The sequence below is a fragment of the Megalobrama amblycephala genome, linkage group LG9 (genome assembly GCF_018812025.1).
Source record: "Megalobrama amblycephala isolate DHTTF-2021 linkage group LG9, ASM1881202v1, whole genome shotgun sequence".
NCBI classification, from domain to species: Eukaryota; Metazoa; Chordata; class Actinopteri; order Cypriniformes; family Xenocyprididae; genus Megalobrama; species Megalobrama amblycephala.
In genome coordinates this window covers 15,150,186-15,175,732 of record NC_063052.1, presented here as the reverse complement: position 1 = coordinate 15,175,732, position 25,547 = coordinate 15,150,186, and the positions used below count along the sequence as shown (strand labels likewise).

Genomic DNA, 25,547 nt, shown 5'->3' with positions numbered 1-25,547 from the left:
TGAAAATTTCGAAGAATTGTGCTGGTCGCTCGTTTCTGTGCAGTTACAATGAACTGGAACTGAAGCTTTCAAGCTTGAAATGGAAATTGTTTCATTGTTTACTCGCATGTTCCAAAACTGTATGATTCACTTTGTATTTTGAAGATATTTTAAAAAAATGTTTCAGCTGCCAAAGAAGTTCATACGATCTGTGTGTTCTATATAGAAGTTTAAAGAAAGATACTTTATCAGTAGAAAAAAATTAAATAACCCATTAAAATTAAAGTATTATGCAAACATTTAAGACGTTCTGCGTATATAGAAATACAGGTAGTTAAATAGGGGATTTCGCAGTTATATAGGGGCTTTCACACCGGGTAGTTATATAAGGGCTTTTGCACTGGGTAGTTATAGGGGATTTCACAGTTATATAAGGGCTTTGGCACCGGGTATTATATAGGAACTTTTGCAATTATATGGGGGCTTTCGCACTGGGTAGTTATAGGGGATTTCACAGTTATATAAGGGCTTTCGCACTGGGTATTATATATGGACTTTTGCAATTATATAGGGGCTTTCGCACTGGGTAGTTATAGGGGATTTCACAGTTATATAAGGGCTTTGGCACCGGTATTTTATAGGAACTTTTGCATTTATATAGGGGCTTTCACACCAGGTAGTTATAGGGGATTTCACAGTTATATAAGGGCTTTCGCACTGGGTATTATATATGGACTTTTGCAATTATATAGGGGCTTTCGCACTGGGTAGTTATTGGGGATTTCACAGTTATATAGGGGCTTTCGCACCGGTATTTTATAGGAACTTTTGCAATTATATAGGGGCTTTCACACCAGGTAGTTATAGGGGATTTCACAGTTATATAAGGGCTTTCGCACTGGGTATTATATATGGACTTTTGCAATTATATAGGGGCTTTCGCACTGGGTAGTTATAGGGGATTTCACAGTTATATAGGGGCTTTCGCACCGGGTATTATATATAGACTTTTGCAATTATATAGGGGCTTTCGCACTGGGTAGTTATTGGGGATTTCACAGTTATATAGGGGCTTTCGCACTGGGTAGTTATTGGGGATTTCAGTTCTATAGGGGCTTTCACACTGGGTAGTTATTGGGGATTTCACAGTTATATAAGGGCTTTCACACTGGGTAGTTATAGGAACTCATTTTCCTGATTGTATTTGAAAAACTATGAAAACGAAAGCCCCTATATAGAACCTTTCTGGCATAAAGGGATTCTTTTAAAATTGGGTCAAGAACCCTAGAGTTCTAAATAGAACTCCACTGAATCTTTATTCTAAGTGTACAATAGTTTTGCGTGAGAAGCAAACCAAAATTTAAAGTTTATGCAGACTAAATGAATGAAGCCTGTCATTTCACTGGAAGATAAAGTTAAGACATTTTGATATATTACGAAGTTAAAAAAAAAAACAGAAATTATGAATGAATGCGTTTTTTTTTTTTTTTTTTTAAAGGTGAATTTTCATTTTTTTCATGCTGAATTTAAGTCATTATTCACTGAAAATACTGGCATCATCTTGGTGTATTCATTAGAGAATTAACAATGAAAGAATGATTCTTTTGAGTCAGATCTTTTTAGTGAATCGGTCAATTCAGTTGACAAATCCAGTCTGAATTATATTCACAAATCAGACTGATTTAGTTCTTAAAGGGGTGGTTGATTATGATTTCACTTTTTTTAACTTTAGTTAGTGTGTAATGTTGCTGTTTGACCATAAACAACATCTGCAAAGTTACGACGCTCAAAGTTCAATGCAAAGGAAGATATTTTCTTTTACAGAAATCACTTTTTAAGGACTACAACAAACTGGTAGGGACTACAGTGAGCTTCTTCCTGGGTCAGTGACATCACAAACCCCAAAATTTACATAAACTCCGCCCCTGAGAACATGCAACAAAGGGGGTGGGGCCATGTTGGGCTGCTTTAGAGAAGAGGAAGAGTTGTTGTAGTAGAGTGTTGTTCATTTTATGCCGGACTGCTTCACAAACGAGGGTCAATTCAATGCTGGATTTGCACAAAAGATGAACATGACGGCACACGCTAGTGGATGAGTTGAATCCACTCCACAGCAACTGCATAAATTTATCCACTAACCATTCAGAAACATCCAGTTTCATTCTAAAAGTTGTAATTCTTCCTGAGTCTCTCCATCAGTGTTTGAACAATGTAAGGCTGAACACAGTCATCATTTTGGCTGCGTGAGATTCTCCAGCTTTGTTGTTGAGCAACCGAAGCTGTTAAAGCTCCGCCCTCTTCTAGAAAGGGGGTGGGAGTAGCAGCTCATTTGCATTTAAAGGGACACACACAAAATGTTTTTTGCTCACACCTAAATAAAGGCAAATTTGTCAAGCTATAATAAATGATCTGTGGGGTATTTTGAGCTGAAACTTCACAGACACATTCTGGAGACACCAGAGACTTTATTACATCTTGTGAAAGGGGCATAATAGGTCGTCTTTTAAGTTCAGCTCTCTGGCTCAATGATTCAGTTGCAGTAAGGTTCCTAAAACGATTAATTTGAATTTATATCAACCAGCTAAATGATCACAAATGTGATGTGAATTTTCAATATCACGCAGCCCTTGGCATGTATGACCATATATCCATGAGTGTTTGAATATTTTGAATGCGTGCATAAAATGTGTCTTTAATGTGTGAGCACATGTCCATATAGGTGATACAACACATTATGGAGACGTGTACAAATGCTAGACGTGTGTGTGTGTGTGTGTGTGTGTGTGTGTGTGTCCCTCATTAACTTGGGATTCTTTAGCTGGTGGTAATGAAGCTTGTCAGTGCAGTGCAGTAGAAATGTACCACTCCCCTCTCATAAACATCTACCGTGATTAATTACCGACTGTGTGTTTCCCCCGCAGGGCTGCTGGCGGAAAGAAACAGCCCAGAATCCTCAGAGACCCAGACACGCGTGTGTGTGTGTTTGTGTGTCAGACGAAGTGCACGAGACAAAGTGGTGTTGTGTATAGTCAATGGACGCACAACTCAGTATAGGTCGTTTTCTGGTGAAGTGTCCTGAAATAAAAATATGAGTGAGTGAAGCGCTGTAGAGTAAGACGACACCTGACGCATGCACACAATAATTTTTCTGACTTTGAAAAATTTTTGTGCATGTGTGTCAGGGTGTGTGTAAGGTGTTCGTAATTGTATTTGAGCAAACACAATTTCCACAGCAACTATTGGCTTTGCCTGGCAAGACTAGCTTCATCTATCTTCATTTTTACCCTGAGCAAATTGGAGGTATGGGGAGAGAATAAGAGAGAGAGAAAATGAAACCAAAGGGAAAAAATGGAAAAATATATGTATAAAAAGAGAGATACAGAGAGAAGGCAGAAAACTGGCTTGCCACATTTTACTTTTAGTTTGTTCCTTTTATGTGTGTGTGTGTGTGTGTGTATATATATACTTTTTTTTTTTTTTTTTTTTTTCTTTTTTTTTAATATATATAATTTTCTATACAAATTTGTTTTTATTAAATACAAAAGTTTAAGGTCAGTAATTTTTTTTTTTTAAAGAAGCCTTTTTTTCCCCAAAGTGCTCCCCAAGGTTGCATTTATTTGATCAAAAATACAATAAAATCAGTAATATTGTGAAATATTTTTATAATTTGAAATAGCTGGTTTCTATGTGAATATTTAGTAAAGTGTAATTTATTCCTGTGATCAAAGCTGAATTTTCAGCATCATTACTCCAGTCTTCAGTGTCACATGATCCTTCAGAAATCATTCTAATATGATGATCTGCTGCTCAAGAAACATTTCTAACATTCGTGCTGCTTCATATTTCTATGGAAACCATCATAGAATTTTTTGAGGATTCTTTGATGAATAGAAAGTTAAAAAGAACAGCATTTATTTGAAATAGAAATCCTTTGTAACATTATAAATGTCTTTACTGTACCTTTTTATATATTTAATGCATTAAAGATAGCTTATATATAGAATTTATCAGATAGACAGTGTGTGTATATGTATATATGTCTAACCAAATGATTGAGTGGCCTGTTAAAGTGTTAAGTAATCGCTCTTTATATGTGGTTTATGTGGTTTTGAAAAAGGGTAAGGTGAAGGGAAAAAACATTCTGTTCGTAGCTTTTTACCCTACAGGGATTTCCAGAGTCGTTCAGCTATCCCATCCCACTGTCGCCTGAGAGACTCGTCCATCTCACACACACACACACACACACACACACACACACACTTTCACTCAGTCCATCTCTCTTAACACAATTGCACAGTGTTTCAGTGCTCCTCGTTCACCTCCACACCCCCACCCGAGCTGCAGAGGAGCTTTTAGCAGCTCCCCACAAAGCATGACATTGGCCAGCTGTCAGCTTCTATCAATTACCAGCAATCTGTGGTCGAGTGAAAAATTTGTGTGTGAAGGAGGAAGGACGCATATAAAAACGCAGTTCCCCCTCTCTGCTGTGGCTACAGTGCTTTCCCCAGCGGATACTGTGGCTTCTGAATTTACACAGATGAGCTCCGCTCGACACAGGACAGCATCCGCTACTACAGCAAATATTCAGTTCTCGCGATCTCTATCTGATTCTGACTCGCTGTTGTTTTGCATAATGTTGCTGAGAATTAAAATTAGACCTTAATATGGGAAAGTTTATTTTGGGTGATTTGAAAGTTCACTTAGGTGGTGAGATGTCTGCAGAGGATGTGGTTTAGCGTTTCAGAGCCGAGTTTTTGCTCTTGCAGATTTCATGTCAAAATGCCTTGGGGTCGAGGAGAGTCCTGCTTGTTTGAGTCGAGTTTTAAAGAGGACATGTAATGCTTTTTTACATATTCAACTTTAGCGTGTAACGTTGTTGTTTGAGCATCGAACACATCACAATATTCCTCATTTCATTAATTCATATGCAGAATAAAGGGGCGGGGCCTGGTTGAGTTAGTTAGTAGTGTGCTGAAACTGGCAGTTATGGTAAGGGGTGGGGCTTTTCCCAAACACCAATCACAACACACTGCTCCAGCCGACCAATCAGAGCACACTGTGCTTTTCAGAAGGAGGGGCTTCATAGAGACAGGAACTAAACAGAGCGTTACTGACAGACTGGGAAGAGAGGAGCTGCAACAATGGAGAATATGAGGAAAATAATCAACATTCAAGCAGGAAAACCTGTTCAAGTAGAGCACAAAAACAACATCAAGGCTTTTTTTTTTTTTTTTTGAGTATTTACTAGTTCAGCAGATGCATATGACGTACTTGCTATATTTGCTTTAATTTGATGCAAACAATATCCATTTGAATACCTGGGTGTTGATTGTGCACTAAAACATTAAAAACGTTCCTTAACATTTTAGAAGAGACAACAGTGCGAAAAACACAGATTACGTGTAAAAAATTACACATGATCGATGACCATAAAGACAGTAAAATTTATTACTAACTGTACTTCTATCCCTTTTCATTCACATTTTTATTATGCTGTATTATGCTTATTATTACAGAAAAACTGTATAATCAATTTTTTATTTATTTTATTGTCATTTATTTATTATAATTTATTATAATTTATTTTTATTTATTATTTATTTATTTTAATTTTATTTTTTTCTTTTATTTTTTCCATTTTTTCTTTTATTTTTTATTTATTTTTTTATTTTATTTTAATTTATATTTATTTTCATTTAATTTATTTTATATTTAGTTTATTTATTTTTTTATTTTTTCTATTTTTATTTTTTTTTTTGTGTGTGTGTGTTTGAAAGACATGACGGATGGCTTGTATAATGATGGCAGCCCTGTTTTGAGCTCAAACTGATAGAAGCAGCAGCAGAGCAGATCTCCGCCTGAAGCCGTTCCCTCTCCTTGGAATCGCTCTGCCCAGCAGAGGCTTTTTCCCAGTTCTTAGCCTGTAGACAGATCCCGCTTTGTGCTTTGATGGTCAGCAGGCCGAGGATTGGCTGACAACCTAGTCAAAACCTCAGACACGAATTCCCTCAAGTCACCCATTCTCTGTTTTTGGGGCATTTTTGTTAAATTGAAAAACCAGCTGATGCAAGTAAAGCTTTAATGAGCAGGAAACCAGGATGTCTGGTCACGTTTAACTGCTTCGGTCCGTATCTAGTTGCAGAGAAGTCTATAAGCTTAGAGACCATCTCTACGGAGCCTTTGTGAAACTGTTTAGATTCTCAATTGCATACTACTGTATTTCTCACTATTCATTATTTGTGCAGTATGCAAAGAGTCATAACACACAAGAGTACCCAGCCATATTTGGATTGAAAATAGCTGAGTTTCATTTCCACAGATCAGGTTCTGATTGAGAGTGAAGCGTACTGCTGATTGAAAGTTTTTCTATGCTTTTTTTTTTTTTTTTTTTTTTGAGAAATAGGAGTGTTAAGTGCATACTGCACAGTAAGCACCGAACTATTCTTCCATTCCAAACACAGCCAATGTTAAAGTGTCAGTGTTTTATGGACCCTTTTCATTTAGTCGAGAGCTCTTAAATCAAAGGTGTCAGGCTAAGCTTGTGCTGCACCAAACCGGTGAAAGGTCTTGCAGACTGCAGGTTCAAACTCAGGTTTACTCTAGGCTATTTGCGGTTGAGTTTGGAATGTGCTGTCAATCTTATTACTCTAAGTTAACCCTCCGCATTTGCCCTCTGCGGCTTCAATTGATCCCTTCGACTCAGATATATGGGTTTACAGAGTGCAGCCCAGAAGCATAAATATGTTACAGGCTGACATAAGAACAGGCTGAAACTAACCGTCTGATACACACAAAACGAAGGAGGAGAATTGGCCAAACAGAGCAACTCGCGCTCTCATTCACTCATCATGGTGTCTCTTACATTCATCCAGTTTCAGAGCGTCTCTTTTTCCCATTCTCTCTGTCCATCATCCACCCTAGTTCTCCTTTGTTCCATCTTACTTTGTTCCTCACCATCTTTAAAAATAAGTTCAATCTGGCTTACACCCACACTCTCACTCTCTCTCTCTGCCTATGCATTCATTGCTGTCGGCTCTATATTTTACTCTTGTCACCAGGAGATTTCTTTGCCTGTTCCTTGAGGGGTTTAGTGGTGGATTTACCAGTGTGAAGAGGGTCTCTCACATCGGTTAAACCCCACACCACTGCGGTCAGTCGTGCCTGTCTAATGAGGATGTTTCCCTGTATCCCTGAGATCTGTCTGTCATGGTTAAATGGGAAAGTTTCGAGCTGCACTATTCTGGATAAAATTGAGAATAAAGATTTTACTATTTAAAATGAAGATCACGATTCTCCCATGATTCTGAATAGACAACTAAACAAAATAACATTTGCTTGAGGTTCTGACAGAATATCAATTGCTGCAGTCTATTTAATTAATTTGAGTTTTAAAAAAATTGATTCAATGACTCACTCATAAAGACTTCACTTGTTTAGTTACTGGATAAATCAGCATTTTTAAACTAAACTGTTGAATGAATGATTCAATGACTCACTCATAAAGACTTCACTTGTTTCGTTACTGGATAAATCAGCGTTTTTGAAACTAAACTGTTGAATGAATGATTCAATGACTCGCTCATAAAGACTTTAATTGTTTCGTTATTGGATAAATCAGCGTTTTTGAAACTAAACTGTTGAATGAATGATTCAATGACTCACTCATAAAGACTTCACTTGTTTCGTTACTGGATAAATCAGCATTTTTGAAACTAAACTGTTGAATGAGTGATTCAGTGACTCATTCATAAAGACTTTACTTGTTTTGTTACTGGATAAATCAGCATTTTGAAACCAATCTGTTGAATGAATGATTCAATGACTCACTCATAAAGACTTCACTTGTTTCGTTATTGGATAAATCAGCATTTTGAAACCAATCTGTTGAATGAATGATTCAATGACTCACTCATAAAGACTTTAATTGTTTTGTTACTGGATAAATCAGTGTTTTTGAAACTAAACTGTTGAATGAATGATTCAATGACTCGCTCATAAAGACTTTACTTGTTTCGTTACTGGATAAATCAGCGTTTTTGAAACTAAACTGTTGAATGAATGATTCAATGACTCACTCATAAAGACTTCACTTGTTTCGTTATTGGATAAATCAGCATTTTGAAACCAATCTGTTGAATGAATGATTCAATGACTCACTCATAAAGACTTTAATTGTTTTGTTACTGGATAAATCAGTGTTTTTGAAACTAAACTGTTGAATGAATGATTCAAGGACTCGCTCATAAAGACTTTACTTGTTTCGTTACTGGATAAATCAGCGTTTTTGAAACTAAACCGTTGAATGAATGATTCAATGACTCACTCATAAAGACTTTAATTGTTTCGTTACTGGATAAATCAGTGTTTTTGAAACTAAACTGTTGAATGAATGATTCAATGACTCACTCATAAAGACTTCACTTGTTTTGTTACTGGATAAATCAGCGTTTTTAAACCAATCTGTTGAATGAATGATTCAATGACTCACTCATAAAGACTTCACTTGTTTCATGACTGGATTAATCAGTGTTTATTAATCTCTTGAATGTTTCGATGACAAATATGTTTTTAAGTCACTTGTCGCCACCTACTGGTGTTACAATGTAATTGATCTTTACAATCTTTATTTGAAGCGTCAAGTTACTTTCAAAAGGTGATTTACTCTACTTTGATTGCTTCTGTAAACATCAATTTAAATCCCAAATATAAACTTTTATCCTAGCACTTGTCATTAATTTGAATGGTGTGATTGGTGCAAATTGAGAAATTACTCTATTATCAACCATTCAACCATATCGGTTGTATAACATGAAAATATCTTCATCGGACAGAATTGTTATGTCAATGCATCACTACAAATAGCTTTTGGTATTGTTTTAGGCTTCTGTTGAATTTCTAATATCTTGCAAAGAGTTAGTAATACTAGTTAATCTACAACATTGTTAAAATGGGATTAATGTTTCAGTCACTTTACAGAAGTAAAATGGGTTGGAAATGTGTTTCATGTTGACTTTCAACTGCTCTATGTGTCACAGAGTTCATAAAATCTGCATTTTTGACATACCACTAAAGTTCCCTCTCTTTTTCTCTCTCTCTTCCCTGCATGTCCTTCTCCTTGTTGCGGTTCATCGACAAAGGTAAGCAAGTTTATCATCCATCCACCTGCTTGTTCATTTGCCTTTGTTTATGCATTCAGCTTTGGCAACATTCATGCACAGTTTCCTGTGATACAAACATACACAGTTCATTAGAGCTAGTTGAGTGAATTAAATGGGCTGAGGAGGAGGGGAGGTCGTGAGAACGGTCCGACAGCCTCTTCCGAACATGCCTCGACTATCAATGCGACCACCACACACATGTAAACAAACCCACCAGGCCACTTCTGCCACAGCACAATGTCACGCCTTTTAAGAATTTCTTATTCACACCCCACACATAAAGACCACTTTTATCCCTCACTCTTGGTCAAGTAGGAAGATATGATGTTCCTCAAGGTGAAAAGAGAGGAAGAAAAGTGAGTCATGTCTCGAGCAAAACGTGTGGGTGACTCCATAATGGTTTCCCTGTTCGCTGATAAACCGATGTTTAAAGCTTGACTAATAAATAATGTAGGATATCATTAAAGCTTTTCATTGTTTTCGCTCATTTTGCAGCAGGTTTAAACTGATCTCTTTGGAAAGCTCATGTGGATTGAGAAAAATTCAGGCTCTTTTGATGTAGAGCGAAAACTCAAGGCACGCGTAAATGCATACTGTATGTTTTTCCAATTACTTAAAGGTACAGTTCAACCAAACATGAGAATTTGTTCTTTTACTCACTGTCATGTCGTTCCAAACCATTATGACTTACTTTCTTCAGTTTAACACACAAAAGGAGGTAGTTTTGAGTAACGTGAACACTAGTGAGTCCAAACCCGCTCTGTCAAGCTTCGAAACCTTTCCGAATTATTTATTTCGAACCAGTGATTCGGAGTGCGTATCAAACTGCCAAAGTCACGTGATTTCAGTAAACGTGGCTTTTAACTATTTCAAAATGTTTTGAAATTTCATTGGTTCGCCGCTAGGGAGCAATGATGATTTTTACCTAATCTTGGATCACTTTTATACATTTGTAGACATTTAATGGCACATTTTTATAATAAAAAGGAAGAGTTGTAGGTCTGATTAACCACGCTTACCGTAAAACAAACGAAACAAGCCTTACAATTGAATAAAATAATGCGTATTATCATATTTAGTGCTATTAGATGATTTGTTAATTGCATTTAATAGATTATACCTTCAATAAAACATTTGCGATTGGTTTGTAAAAGGTGTTTTATGCATGTTTTGGCTTCATTTACATTGTTTTGACCAGCAGGAGTCACCAGCATATGTCATTTTGAGCGTTTCGAAAAAATTTAACCAATTGCTTGCAAAATGATTCACTCTTCTGAAACGCTCAAAACAACATATGTTGATGACGCCTGCTGGTCAGAGCAATGAAAGTGCATGGAAACCATCTCCAGAAAGGACAAAAAGCTCAATAAAAACATGATAAAAGCAGTCCATATGACGCAAGTCTTCTGATAGATTCATGTAAGCCTGACAGCTGTGGTCACCATTCATGTTAATTATATGGAAAAGAAGCGCTTGAACATTTTCTTAGGTTTCAGACAATGTGAGGATGAGTAAATGTAATTTTTGTGTGAAATATCCCTTTAAGGCGCATGTAAGTGTGTCTGCGGCAGGTGAATTTCATCATCTCTTGTGAACTGTGAAGTGCTGAGTATGTCGAATAAGAGGGTTAATTATCATTCTCTCAGTGCATATCCATTAGCTGAATGGTTGGAAAAATGTCAAGATTTGTTCTCTGTGAGGTCCTCCCTCACTCTTTGCTCTACTTTTTTCTTTTTTTTCCCTTCCAAGGCTCATACTCAGTCTCTCCCTCTCGCTTTAAACCAGAGACAGCGAAAGCAGGAGACAACGGATGTTTATTCCTTTCTGCTGTTATGTCTGCTGCTGTATGTAATGACAGGCTGTTTAGTGGCCGGCTGAAATAAGTGTTTCTCTCTGTCTCGCTCTTCCACCCTTGGGACTTCTGTGTCTATATCGCTCTCTCCTAGGTTGGCTAAACTGGTCGCACAATTACAGTAAAGACACATGCTTTTGAGCTACCATGATGGTATGTTTGGACACTGATGCAATAGTCCAAATGGTCTTATAGCTTGAGGGCTTCCATACTACTGCTTTTGGTGTGGAGTCCATTTGCCATCAGAGCTTGGTCTGTAAACTGTTTATTGTCAACGTGACAGACCTTCCAACTAACGTCTATTTGGGCCCATGGAAACACTTTTATAATATAGCTGCAAGCAGTGATATGGGGTCAAACCCCTGAACGGTCTGTAGTGCAATGCGGAGCAAGAAGAGCAAAAACAGCAGAAATTGAACGTACATGGAAAAACAGCTGGTTCAGAAGTACGGGTGAGAATGAACTCAAAATGAACAGAAGTTCAGACGAGAATGAACACAGAATGAATAAACACAATTATTTCTATTCCCAGAGGAATAAAGATTATTACAATGCTTACCTGAGTAATAAAGGAATTGAAATGACACAACATTACACACAATTTTATAAGATTGTACAACCCAGGACTGTTCAGGATCTGTCCAAAGATCATCTGATCCGATTTTGGACAAAATTGGACAATTTGAAGGAGCAGTGGGAAAAAACTGCATACTGTAAACTGTAATGGGTGAAGTCTTAATGTAAGATGTTGAATGTGATCAGCATGAAGAGAGGAATCATGTGAACTCAATTTCATTTTTCTAGAACAAAGGGTTCAAAAGCCTTTATAACCTTTAGAAAAGTGAACTTTTGAACTGGTGGTGGTGCTATAGAGTTGGCCCTAGAGACTCCAAAGTTGGTCCAATCACTATTCATGACCATTTCTACAATTGTACCAAATTCCAGCATTTTCTCATGTTCCATTCATAGGACTGCCATAGACACTACATATGGAAGACGAAGAAATAATTACTAGGGATGCACCGATATGACAATTTTGGCCGATACCGATAACCGATAATTCTTTATATTTGAAAGCTGATAACCAATATATTTGCCGATAATTCTAAATCTAAATTTTTATATAATTTTTGAAAGCCTGATTACAAAAACAAAAGTCTCACCATTAAAAGCCATGTCCCAAGCACACCATTAAAATATTCTTATTATAATTTTATGTAGCCTATATGTTGCACTTAAATGTATTTTCCTTTTTGAAGTGATTTTCAATCATATTTAAAGCAATTCAAATCCATCATGTTGGACAGTACGCATCTGAAGTGTCTCAGGTGAAGGAAATAATCCATTATTTATCGGTTTTTAATATATCTGCCAAATTTTCTTACTGGGCCGATAACATTAACAATTAACAAATATCGGCCGACGCTGATATTGTGGCCAATATATCGTGCATCCCTCATAATAAGAACGTAATCTAACAATTACAATAGGGGCTACCGCCCCTTTCACCCCTTTCACCATATATTCATAATGTACACTATAATGCATAATATCTTTTCATAAATAATTGTAGCTAAAGTTAAAATGCATTATTTACAATATTTGCAGATTTCTTGTTACATCTGAAATCGGTTGATTGTCATGTTTTAATGCATTAAACTTTCTAAAGGTGTTCAATGAATATTTAAGTATTATAACTGCTGTTACAATTATTCATGAGACCATACAATGCATTATAAAGTGCATTACGAGGCATAATTAATGCATTAAAATACTTTTATAGTGCATTATATAAAGGCTTTAAGTAAAGTTGAGACAATCAGAGGTTTGTTGAGTTTTAGTATAAGCTCTCACTCACATCCTGTTCACCCTGATTCTTTAGTCTGAAACCACTTAATGTTGTCATAAATGTGTTCTCATAGGCAATCTGTCTAAGTAGGAGTCTTATTCAAAGTAGTTAGTAAAGCTAATTATCTGGAGAGTCAGAAGGATGCTAGAGTACAGCCTAGTGATTTATGCATGCGTCTCTTTGTCTTTGCTCTGAGTCAGCATGACTTTATTGTTTTAGGAGATGGAGATGAAAGGAAATAAAATGGTTTAAGAAGGTGAAAGAGCATCCATGTTCTTGCCTGGGGTCCAGTTTCAGGCAGCTACTTAAGTGTTCACTACTCATATAGTGCATAGCTGAGAGAGAAAAGACTGCTTTAAAAAGCTTCCCTGCAGACCTGTTGGGCCGTGATTTGTTGTGGCAGGTCTGCGTCTGAGCTCAACTTGGGTCCTGGCCTGGCTTTACCTCCTTTAACTCTGGCCAAAAGTGCAAATGTGAAGAAAAAAAAAAACAAAAAAAAAATCGCTAATGGTTTGATTAGTTTAAAATGCAGGCAGAAGGGTTTTTTCAGTCCTTTAATCATATGAAGTGGTGGGTGCGTAGACATGCCGAACGCCAGCCATGCTGTCACGCGCACCCTCACGGCCCTCTCCCCACCTGACTGCTCCCACATTTTTCCTGGGGAAGATTTATAGTGGCTGGGATGTTGGAGACAGGCCATTACCATGAGCTCTTAGAAGTCATCATTCAAGCAAAGAGGCGAACGCAGCGCCTGCCTGACTCGATGTTGTTAGCATCCTAAGATCATGTAGCAGGGAAACTAACGTGGTTGCGTTGACTGTTTTGAATTTGAACCATGTTTTCTGATCACGAAAGGCTGTTCAAGAGTTCAGATAGCAGTGATTTATGAGGAGGAGAGGGCAGATGATGCGGGTTTAATGTCTGCAGGGATTCACAATATATTAGAATCATATGTTTTAATCGGAGAGATTTAAGAGTGGTTTCTAGGGTGTTGCCATGCGGTGGCTAGGGTATTCTGGGTGGTTGCTAGGTGTGGTGGCTAGGGTACTCCTGGGTGGTTGCTAGGGTGTTGCCATGCGGTGGCTAGGGTATTCTGGGTGGTTGCTAGGGTGTTGCCATGCGGTGGCTAGGGTATTCTGGGTGGTTGCTAGGTGTGGTGGCTAGGGTACTCTGGGTGGTTGCTAGGGTGTTGCTATGCGGTGGCTAGGGTATTCGGGGTGGTTGCTAGGGTGTTGCCATGCGGTGGCTAGGGTATTCTGGGTGGTTGCTAGGTTTGGTGGCTAGGGTACTCTGGGTGGTTGCTAGGGTGTTGCTATGCGGTGGCTAGGGTATTCTGGGTGGTTGCAAGGGTGTTGCCATGCGGTGGCTAGGGTATTCTGGGTGGTTGCTAGGTGTGGTGACTAGGGTATGCTGGGTGGTTGTTAGGGTGTTGCTATGTGGTGGCTATGGTATTCTGGGTGGTGAAGGGTTTTTTGTTTTGTTTACATTTATTTATTTAGCTACATTTATAATGCTGGTTTTAACAAATTTTGACATTTATAAATTACTTTGTTTTGCCATGTAATATTAAGTTACTGTTTAAAAACACTAATAATATAATATATAGAGATGCACAATATATTGAAATCATATTTGTTATTATAGAAATTAAAGAGCTATTTATTTGTTTAATTTAGTTATTAAATTAAATTCTTTTTGTTTTTTGTATATAAATATAAATTTAAATAACTATTTATATTTAATGTTTTTTATTTGTTTTATTTAAATTTGTTTGTTTTGTAATTTTCTCTTTTTACATTTATATTTTTGCCATCTAACATGAACAGTTAATGTTTCAAAACACTAATAAAATAATATAGACAACGTATTGATTATCAGAGATTTAAGAGCTATTAATTAAATTGTATTTATATTTTTTATTTTAGTTAAAATTTAGTTTGTATAGAAATATATTTACATTGTATTAAATTTAAATAACTATTTATATTTAATGTTTTTATTTATGCTTTATTTACATTTATTAATTTGCCTACATTTATAGTACTGATTTTAAATATTTAATTTTAAACACTAATGTTCTTTTTTACATTTAAAGTACATTATAATGTTGTAATGCATAAATATATTTTATTTATTTATTTATTTAATCAATTATTGACTTGACTTTTTAGCATTTTATTTTTAATTTAGACAAAATAGTTTATAATTTTCATTGAAATTAATTTAATTTCTGTTCGTTTTTTTAACATAATTATCAGCTTATCGAAATCTGCTAGTGCTTCTCTACTTGTAAACTGTTTATATTGCATAAACCTCTTTGACATTATTATCAGTCGTTGAGATTGTTTTGAATGTAAAACGAGCTTTTGAGATTCACCTGGGGAAACTCGACTTGATTTGACAGGTTTGAGTCCTGATGGTCCAGGTTTTCATCTCTCTCTCTCTCTCTCTCTCTCTCTCTCTCTCTCTCTCTCTCTCTCTCTCTCTCTCTCTCTCTCTCTCTCTCTCTCCATACATTGAGACATGATTTGATGCTCTTGTGGCTTGTCTGTATATGTATAGTAACTTGATCCAGGCGTCTCTCATGATGTTGGCAGTTTAGGCAAGTAGAACAAGTGGCAAAGTCATCATCAACCTGTCAGCGCACCGCCAAAGGAGTGGTGTCTCCCAGTGCCGTGAATAAATCAAGCTGTCCAGCACATTCCATACTCAAGTAGTGCTTTTTTCCTACCCCGTCTCTTCCTTCAGGATTTGGGAGTTCACTCAGTCCGAGTGGAATTGTCTCATGTTGAAGGCACAAAAGTACCTCATGAGAAGTCAGTCACTGAAACACTTCATCATCTGAACCGCCTCTGTTGGTAGAGTCCTGTATCTTTGATAAGATGATCTAATATGATTCTAAAGTTGATCTTGAATCAGAATAACTTCTCCTCCTTCTTGAGTCATCATCTCTTCTGAGGACGAGGGCGGGGCAATCTGTCAATCACATGAGATCCACCAATAGCAAACCACAACCATCCAATCAGTTCCCCACAGACAAAATCAAGCCCCGCCCTACATTTGTTCTTGTTTGCAAAGCGTTTCACTCAATATACGTCACAATAGAGAAGAAAAGACGAGCGCAACTTCCTTTTCATGCCGACTTTATAAAAATAAAATTGTTAATGTGTAAACTTAAGATATTTAATATTTTAACAGGATTGTCTAACACATTGAAGTGAATTTGATAATACTTATTCTGTTTTCTGACATTGCGTAATAAGTATTAAGTGATACTGAAATAATTTGCTTTGGTGCAATGACAATATAAGCATTTTTTCATTTAGGAAACTAAATTTTTTATCATATTGCACTTAGGATTGTTTGCTTATGTAAATGGGGAGTTATAATAAATTAAGGTAAACAATATAAATTAATATGAAGACATTGTTTGCACAATGTCTTGCCTCAATCAAATCCTCAGTTTCAGTAGGTCTTAGTTGAAGGACTTCCCTCAATCTAGTCACATTTAAAGAAAGGCCTGTCTTCTGAACAAGGCCTTCTTTCACAGAAAGTGACTTCCAGACCGAGAGCTGTCAGGTTGATTAAATATCAGTACTGCGCATTCCCTGACCTCTGAAGCGTCCACGCTCCCTCCGCAGAAACTCAGTCCGGCTCTGTCAGATCCGCTGACATTCTCTCCACTTTGGTTCGAACTCCGTCTTCGCCCAATCACAACGGTGCTGTTTTGTTTCTTCTCCAATCAACATGAGCGCTTCCATCGTTACGGGCCACCGATCAGGATAAAGCTACCGTTCCTCTGGCTGCGTGACATTTAGAAAGTCTGTTTGTGTTTATCTGTCACAATCTGGCCATTTCCACTGTCTGTCAGCTGAGGTTGGACCTATCTTTCTCTGCCGACAAATGCTGTGGCATTTCTGAGAAGTTAGATTATCATGACCTGTATGTTGGAGATTTGTATCCGAGCTCCTGACTAATGTCGAGCTAAAGAGCATCGCTAATTGCCTCTGCCTGGTTTCATTCTTGGCTGCTTTGAAGTTTCACTCATATTCTTGGAGGCACAAAGCAAATGCTTTATTATAACACAGCGACTTGAAGGTTGTTTACAGTTTAACTTGCTAATTAGCATATTAACTTTCCCCATTATCATTTTTCCCCCTCGCGCATCAGTTCTAATGTTGGTCGCAAGCTGTTGTTTTAAATGCATGACGTGGGTCTGAATGTCATACTGCATTGGTTATGGTAACGTCGGTTTCTTTTTTGCTTTGACTGAATGTTACCTAATATACACAAACAACATATACAGTGATGTCCGAAGGGGATATTTGTTTTAGTGACCCTACAAGATCGAAATATGAGGAAAATATTTGAAATATGAGGGAAGAACAAAACGTTAAACTTGGTTAAGGTATTTATCTGACAAAATGATTTGGCAAAAGAGACAAACTACAGCTACAGGTTTTATTTTACATAAAAAAAACAAGCATACGTTGATTACAACATAATCCATTATTAATATTTCCTTGGTTCTCCTCGGCATTCATAATTTCTTCGTATGACAGCCTGGCCAAAAATTATGTCGGCACAATTTGTCATGTTTCATTGTGTTATTAACACAAACTATGCAATATGCTTACAAAATCTTCAACAAATTTATAATAATATTTTCATAAAGGGTGAAGAAAAGGGTGTGTATTGTTTTGCATTACATATTACATATTATTTATATATTTTGTATTTTTATTGAGTCATTTATAAAAAAATTTGCAATCTATTAATGATTAAAAATACAAAGCTATACAAAAAAATGCTGCTATTCAGAAAAAAATTTACTCATTATTTAAGTAAAGGTGACTTGACTTGACTTTTTACCCAAAAAGCTTGTACTTCAAGGACTAGGATGTCATCTAGAAAACATTCACACTATATAGGATGGAATATCTTGGTATTTAATCACTTGATTAACCTGTAGATTTAAAACCAGCCCTTCTGTTTCAAATACTAAAACACGTGTCAGATCTCAGTCATAGCATAAAATGAATCACTTCTTTTTGAGAACCTTTTCATCATTCTTGTGAAAGCCTTAGGATCTAATGTCTGCCAGCCACATAAAGTCATTGTTTTGAATGAAAATGTATTGTGTAAACTCGAGAGAAATGACTCATGTGGATGTTGAATAAGTGTGTCTGGAAAGTCTGACTGGAGTCATTGTTAGTGAACCGCAGCGCTTTGGAGAAGCGACAAAAACTAACCTTGACAGTCTAAATGGCAGATTCTATAAAGAAGTTTGAGATGATGTTTACCTTTTTCAGTTGCTCTCAGACTTAAGAAGAATGCATTGCATGTATTTTTGTGCATGCATTCTTAACAATAATGGTTCTTCATTGACATCGATTGCTCGTAAACATACTTTATCAGTAGAAAAAAATTAAATGCCCTTTGAACATTCAAGACGTTTCTCCTTTTATAGAACCTTTTTGGCATTAAATGTTCTTAAAAATAGTCAAGAACCCTAGTGTTTTATATAGAACCCCGTTGAACCTTTTTTTTTTTTTTTTTTTTTTTTTAGAGTGTAGGAATGGGTGCATATTAAGCCAAAGCTACGCTTTATTTAGCATGTGGAGATCACAGGTAAATTCCTTCCTTAAAATATCTTTTTACACTATATGGAGCCATTGAAATCCCATATGGCAAGGGCTTGGAAAATCTCTTTGAAGTGGTCAGGGTTGGATCAGTAGGATAACCCTGGTTTTGCTCCTGGAAGATTCCCCAGAGTCCTGCCCGCTTGCTAAATGACCGCACCGTGACACCGAAGGTGTCGACGAGAACGGCACGGGTGACGAATGTGAGCTCGACCGCACTCTTTCATGTCACTGCACCAGGGAGACAGTGCTTTATTGTTGTGCGGATGGAGCAATCCCATGAGCACCTCCTCAAGAATGAGCGTTTTAGATATGGGCTTGGACATGTGAGACATTGAAGATCATACAAACTCAAAAAAATGAGCTGTACGATGCAAGCCGAATAAAGAAGTGAATAATTCATCTACTCAAGTTGGCCTGTAGTTCAGCTGCTATTTGTCAACCACCTTAAGCATGTATGTCAGCAAAGCAGTCCTAAGGGACATTTACACCGACAAAGCGAACCGAATATATTCATTTTCAGTGCTAGTTTAGCGAGTTGAGGCAGCTGAGACAGTTGGCGGTCTGTATGACTGACTTTCTTCTGAAGAACCCAAAAGAAGATTTATTTGAAGTGTTGTTTTTGTCCGTACAATGAACATTGGAACTCATTTTGGAACACAAATTGACAACATTCTTCAGAAGCAAGTCCACAGAAGAAAGTCATACAGGTTTGAGTGGGTGAGTAAATGATGACATTTCTATCACTTTAAGCGGTAAAGTCCTTCAGATTAGTCATGTCACCATACACTTTTAGAAGAAAAGGTTCAGTGGGGGTCTCTATAGAATTTTAGGGTTCTTGACTTAATTTTAAGAAAGGTTCTATATAGGCGCTTTCGTTTTCATAGTTGCATAATATGCAAATACAACCAGCAAAACCCCTATATAATTGCGAAAGCCCCTATATAACTACCCGGAGTGGAAGCCCCTGTATAACTGCGAAAAGCTCCTATATAACTACCCGATGTGGAAGCCCCTATGTAACTACAAAAGCCCCTATATAACTGCGAAATCTCCTTTTTAACTACCTGGTATGGAAGCCCTTATATAACTACCCGGTGCAAAAGCCCTTATGTAATTGCGAAAGCCCCTATATAACTACCTAGTGTGGAAGCCCCATATAACTGCGAAAGCCCCTTCCGGTGTGAAAGCCCCTATATAACTGTGAAATCCCCTATACAGTATAACTACCCATTGTGAAAGCCCCTATATAATTGCGAAAGCCCCTATATAACTACCTGGTGTGGAAGCCACTATATAACTGGAATCCCCTATATAACTACCGGTGCGAAAGCCACTATATAACTGCAAAATCCCCTATACAACTGGAATCCCCTATATAACTACCTGTGCGAAAGCCCCTATATAACTACCTGATGTGGAAGCCCCTATATAACTGTGAAAGCCCCTATATAACGGTGAAATCCCTTATATAACTACCGGTGTGAAAGCCACTATATAACTGGAATCCCCTATATAACTACCGGTGCGAAAGCCACTATATAACTGCAAAATCCCCTATACAACTGGAATCCCCTATATAACTACCTGTGCGAAAGCCACTATATAACTGCAAAAGCCCCTATAGAACAGTGAAATCCCTTATATACCTACTGCTGCGAAAGCCACTATATAACTGCAAAATCCCCTATATAATTGGAATCCCCTATATAACTACCCGGTGCAAAAGAGAAAAAAAAAACGTGATTCTCAATTTGTCAAGAATCGTGCAGCTCTGCATTCCTATAACTAAAATCGTCCCCAGTTCCTGCGGTGCAAACACGCCAAAAAAGCAGGTACTTCCTCCAATGGTTATAGGAACTATGAAACCATTTTAATGTTCCATATAGATCCTTTTCTTCTTAGAGTGTAAAGAAGACTGTTTCTTGCAACTGTAGTTTCATAAGCCATCTTTCCAAGTATAAACCTCTGACCTTTCCAGCATTCCCCAGATGCGGTGAAACATTAAATCGGATCATTTTATTGCATTGTTTCTTTGCTACCAAATTAACTGCTGCTTCTTTTGACCTCAGACACAAAAAAAGAAACAAAAATCCATGAAAACGGCAAAGTGCATACCAAAACCAGTCTATACAGCTTTTGTCCGTTGCAGCAGGAAAGCTTCTTATGTGTGAAAGGAGGTTCAGGCAGCAGGATAGAGCAGTCACTTTGCTTTAGATTTGCACTTGCCTCCTATTATCAAACAGTGGGATTCAGACAGCTTTCAGAAGTATCTCATCACCTGCCTTGGCACTTAAAGGTGTGGGAGTGGAGCTCTTTGAAGCCGCGGCCCAGATGTGCCATTTGGTGTGGCGTAAGGCCACACAGCTATTTGAAGTCTTCTGTTTGTATGCCTGCCATTTCCTAAATCCCACTCTCCTAGTTGGAAACAAAGCTCTAAAAAGCGATCCATATGAAGGATGGATGTTTTTTGTGCTGGGGGAAGGCAGAGTTGAGGGAATCTCGTGTTCTAATTAAATACGTTTAACCCAAGGTCATAGAGTGCTGAGAGAGGGGGTTCGTAGTCTTGTCTTAAATGTTTTATTGAGTTTCTTTGAACTCTTACAGCTGGAGGGTGAAGCATAAGCCTTCCTGTCAGAGCTGAGACAATGAATGCACGTGTTGGCTTTTAAAGAGCTGCTCTGGAATACCCGAGCTTTGATTTGCTTTTCAAACAATTTGTCACATTTTATGACATATGGTCTTACATCATTGGTTTGTGAAGTTTTCAGCGCAGTTCATGTGCAATTTGTTGTGTTTTATGCTATAGCGCGGACTCTAGGTGTTTGGCGTCTCGCTGTCATGTTGACAGACACGTTCTCATGGGTTTAAATGAAAGGCCTGTTCACACCAAGTGTGATGTTACAAAGCAAAAATTGACATTAAAGTACTAAATGTTGCTTCATTTCAGGGTGAAATTTTGCAGTTGGTCTCATGGGCTTGTGTAGTGACGCATTGTTGCGTTGTAACATCTTGTTGCAGGAAATTTCATGCTCTCTATGAATGGGCCTTAAGACTCCGCTCCCATTTAATTGATGGGTTTAGTTCATGTTGATTTTCTTTTTACCGTTTCTAATAACTCACCAGGCAGAGGGGATGATTCATTTCCTGTCGTCTAATTATTCTGGTCTTGCCGTCGCTGCAAAAAAGTGCCATTTTATCTTAATAATGCAGCTTGATGGGTTTGTGCGCGTGCGCGTGTGCGTGTGTGTGGGTTAAGGTGTTCTATATAATAAGAATAATTCAATAATTTTTATTTATATTTTGTTTTATTGAATAAACAATAATTGTATTATTATTAGTAGTAGCAAATTGTTAATAATAGTAATAACTTAAAATGAAAATAATTTGTTCTATTTTATATATATTTATATCAATAATTATATGTATATCAATAATTATTTTATAATAAACAATAATTATATTAAGTTACGTTGTTGTTAATAACTTTAAAAAATAAAAATAGAAAATAATAAAATGTAATTATGTGTAATAAACTATATATTAGCAAGTATATATATATATATATATATTTATATATATATATATATATATATATATATATATATATATATATATATATATATATATATATATATATATATATATATATATATATATATATATATATAATATTAACTTGTATTAATATAATTATAACTAAAAATACTATTTTACTATTTTCTATTTACTTAGATTATATAAAATTTTAACATAGTATTTTTTTGTAACTCAAATACTGAAAAGGAAAGGGACATCACTATTTTTAAGATTCTCCTAACAGCTTCACATTATGTAACACTTGAGTTAAAAATAAGACTCAAATGCAGTAATGCATTATATTGGATGAGAAATGTTCATTTGAAGTTGGCAGTTTAACAGCCTCAGAATGGTGTCGATTTCATCACATTCGATCAGAATATTTCATCTTGAGACTGTTATCTGTGACTCCAGATTTAGAATGCCATTGGTAAGCACTTGATGATTTCCATTTACAGGACGACACTATCACTGAAGGAACTGTATGCAAACTCAGCCTGTATTTGCTTAAACTCTAACAGAAATCTCAGTTATTCACAGGTGTGTTTGTGTTTATGAAGTGCAGTCTTTTGCGTGTGGTTTCGTGGTGTAATTGACGTGGAGAGCTCTGAGAGCCTCTTTCATTCAATCTGTGATGTGACTCTTACCTTTAAGTAGTGCAGCATTTAAGGTGAAAGAGCACCGATTCTTTTAGGCTGATGTCATGGTTCCTCTGCAGCAAAATCTGTACGTTTGCAATCATACAGGCTCATAAAGAAACTCTCATAAAAGTGTTTGTTTCATCAGCCTGTGGTGGAAATGAAAAGATCAAAGGAAAGGCTTTGATTATATTCTTTGCTGTAAAAATGTACACTGTTTACAGTTTATTTCTGGAGATTTCACCATCTCTGTTGTCCGAGGGATATTGAAAGTGTCATTGTTTCTTTATTTCTGTCTATTTATTTTTTTATTTTGTCAATCCTGACAACATCTTTTCCTATTATTTCCTTATTTTTCTTATTCTTTTCCTTTTCTTTTCTCATTTCCTTTCTCCTTTCCCCTTTCCTTTTCCCTTTCCTTTCCCACTTCCTTTCCCACTTCCTTTTCCCTTTCCTTTCCTTTCCCCTTCCTTTCCCATTTCCTTTCTCCTTTCCCATTTCCTTTCCTTTCCCCTTTCCTTTTCTTTCATTTCCACTTCCTTTCCCATTTCCTTTTCCCCTTCCTTTCCTTTCCCCTTCCTTTCCCAGTTCCTTTCCCATTTCCTTTCCCTTCATTTTCTTTCCCTTCCTTACCATTTCCTTTCTCCTTTCCCCTTCCTTTCCCATTTCCTTTCCTTCCATTTCCTCTTCCTTTCCCAGTTCCTTTCCAATTTCCTTTCTCCTTTCCTTTCTCTTTCCTTTCCCTTCCTTTTCTTTCCCTTCCTTACCCATTTCCTTTCTCCTTTCCCCTTCCTTTCCCAGTTCCTTTCCTTCCATTTCCCCTTCCTTTCCCCTTCCTTTTCCCTTTCTTTCCCAGTTTCTTTCCCAGTTCCTTTCTCCTTTCCTTTCTCTTTACCTTCCTTTTCTTTCCATTCCTTTCCCATTTCCTTTCCTTCGCTTTCCCAGTTCCTTTCTCCTTTCCTTTCTCTTTCCTTTCCCTTCCCTTCCTTACCCATTTCCTTTCTCCTTTCCCCTTCCTTTTCCCTTCCTTTCCCAGTTCCTTTCTCCTTTCCATTCTCTTTACTTTTCTTTCCTTTTCTTTCCCTTCCTTTTCTTTCCATTCCTTTCCCATTTCCTTTCCTTTCCTTCCCTTTCCCCTTCCCTTTCCCCTTCCTTTCCCCTTCCTTTCCCCTTCCTTTCCCCTTCCTTTCCCCCTCCTTTCCCAATTCCTTTCTCCTTTACCCTTCCTTTCCCAGTTCCTTTCCCAGTTCCTTTCTCTTTCCTTTCCTTTCCCTTCCTTTTTCTTTCCCTTCCTTACCCATTTCCTTTCTCCTTTCCCAGTTCCTTTCCCCTTCCTTTCCACTTCCTTTTCCTTTCCTTTCCCAGTTCCTTTCAACTTCCTTTCCCTTTCCTTTCCCATTTCCCCTTTTCTCCCCTCCCCTGAGTATTTTTTATCCGTTAATCACAATATTAAATAAATATTAAAGAAAATTGACTAAGAATAAGATATGTATTGGTCTGAAAATTGACACATTTATTTTATTTAACAGTTTATTATTATTATTATTATTATTATTATTATTATTATTATTATTGTTATTATTATTATATATGCTATGAGAGGCTGGGAAATGTTTTTTTAATTCACTGTTTTAATATGCCATTGAATGATTAATTTCTACTCCTGTAAGTTAACACACACTTACCTCTATCTTGTATCTTATTCATATTTAATACTCTAATATCTCTTTACATTAATGTAATAACTTCTTCTGCTATCCATTTATTGTTCATGCTCTTTGCTTTCCATATTAAAAAGAAATATTATCCCCACACACAGGTGATCAGTCACCAATGAGTCTTTTTTTTAAACCATTTCCTCATCTCACCTTCATTTTTGCATTCACTTATCTAATTGCATCTTTTCAGGAGTGGGGAAAGTGTTATTAGCCAGTTTCTCATTTTTCTCAGTCTCAGGCTGTTTATTCTGAACAGACTCTAATGAGCGCTGCTGGGTTTCGCCTAATTGTGATCTAAAACTGCAAACCATTCTTCACTGAAGCAGGTTTAATGGCACATGATGGCAGTACTTTAAGCTTGAAGTGAGTCTGGAGATACCGGCGTGCTGCTTGAATGAAAAATTCAACCCTGTCAACACACAGACACAGGTGCACAATGTTACTTCGCTCTACTTCCTGTCCAGGTGTAAAGAGAGCAGCACCAGCCTCGCTCTCCCTCTTCCTTCATCCCTCTTCCTTCGTCCCTCCTTGTCTATTCAATCCATCTTTTCTCTGCCGTGTCCCTCTTTTGTCATCTTCCTCCCCGGTGCTCCTCACTGAGCATCCCGACACCAGCTGCACCTCCTCTCCAAAGAAGCTGCTGCTTTGTTATAACTCCATTATGGACGGTGCTTTCTGTCCACAGTGTCCAGAACCACACCGAGTCGCTCCTCCTCACCTCTGTCAGTTCCCCTCCAGCCATGTGACACAAGCCGGTTCCTGCAGGAGACACGCCTGTATCAGATTACACTGTCCTGCTAACATTTCTTCTGAAAATGCTACTAGTTCATTACAAAACTAGTTTAGTTCGTTCTTTCGTTCGTTCTTTCTTTCTTTCTTTCTTTCTTTCTTTCTTTCTTTCTTTCTTTCTTTCTTTCTTTCTTTCTTTCTTTCTTTCTTTCTTTCTTTCTTTCTTTCTTTCTTTCCTCTCCTTTCCCATTTCCTTTCCCTTTCCCATTGTCTTTCTTTCCTTCTTTCTTTCTTTCACCATTTTCTTTCTTTCCTCCTTTATTTATTTATTTATTTCACCATTTTCTTTCTTTCTTTCTTTCTTTCTTTCTTTCTTTCTTTCTTTCTTTCTTTCTTTCTTTCT

General features: G+C 37.1%; 1 protein-coding gene across 1 annotated transcript in view; it reads left to right on the top strand.

Moving 5' to 3' along the window:
• The window catches only part of ext1b (exostosin glycosyltransferase 1b), a 97,195-nt gene that overhangs the window by 30,912 nt on the left and 40,736 nt on the right, over positions 1-25,547 (top strand). The gene's annotated exons all lie outside the window — the stretch shown is intronic.